Below are 575 nucleotides of genomic sequence, written 5' to 3'. Positions count from 1 at the left end.
TATCTACAAGTTTAAAACAATCAGATACTCTATCACATGTTATGTAGCCATTTAATCGGGAAGAGAAAGCATCTGGATTGGAATCCCCATTGGATCAAAATCGAACCTCATTAATTGTAGCGTTTTCTCTGCCGATTTTGTGATTCGAAGTAAAATAAATCTTTTGGGAACAACCACCTTACTGCATTACAATGGATTCTTTTAACCGTTTAGTAGATGTAGTGCTGAATATGATAACAATTACAATATTTTTTTATTGTTTTTTTTTCATTGCGGTTATTATCTAATCATTATTTTGATTAGAGGGATCGTGATGATAATTGTTACGGTAATAATTAACATTATTATATTTTCATTATTGTTATATCAAGACTATCATCATCATTGCCATTATTGTTATATTATTACCTCTTTTTACGTTACTTATTTTCATTATTACTATTACTATTATTATCATTTTTACTTTCATAATCATTATCATTGATACTACAATTATCATTATTCCTATTACTATTGTTATCATTACTGATTTTATTATCATTACCATTATTTCTATTACATTATTGGTATCATTA

General features: G+C 26.3%; 1 protein-coding gene across 1 annotated transcript in view; it reads right to left on the bottom strand.

The window, feature by feature from the left end:
• Window positions 1-254: 254 nt before the first annotated feature.
• LOC122259987 (venom carboxylesterase-6) overlaps window positions 255-575 on the bottom strand; it is an 8,389-nt gene continuing 8,068 nt past the window's right edge. The window contains exon 11 of the mRNA XM_043027036.2: window positions 255-575. This exon is cut by the window's right edge and continues 929 nt beyond it. The gene's annotated coding sequence lies outside the window, so the exon portion shown is untranslated.

Source organism: Penaeus japonicus, unplaced genomic scaffold (assembly GCF_977035675.1).
Source record: "Penaeus japonicus unplaced genomic scaffold, GWHDUDI00000001_assembly GWHDUDI00000010, whole genome shotgun sequence".
Lineage (NCBI taxonomy): Eukaryota > Metazoa > Arthropoda > Malacostraca > Decapoda > Penaeidae > Penaeus > Penaeus japonicus.
This window is presented reverse-complemented; position numbering and strand designations above follow the sequence as displayed.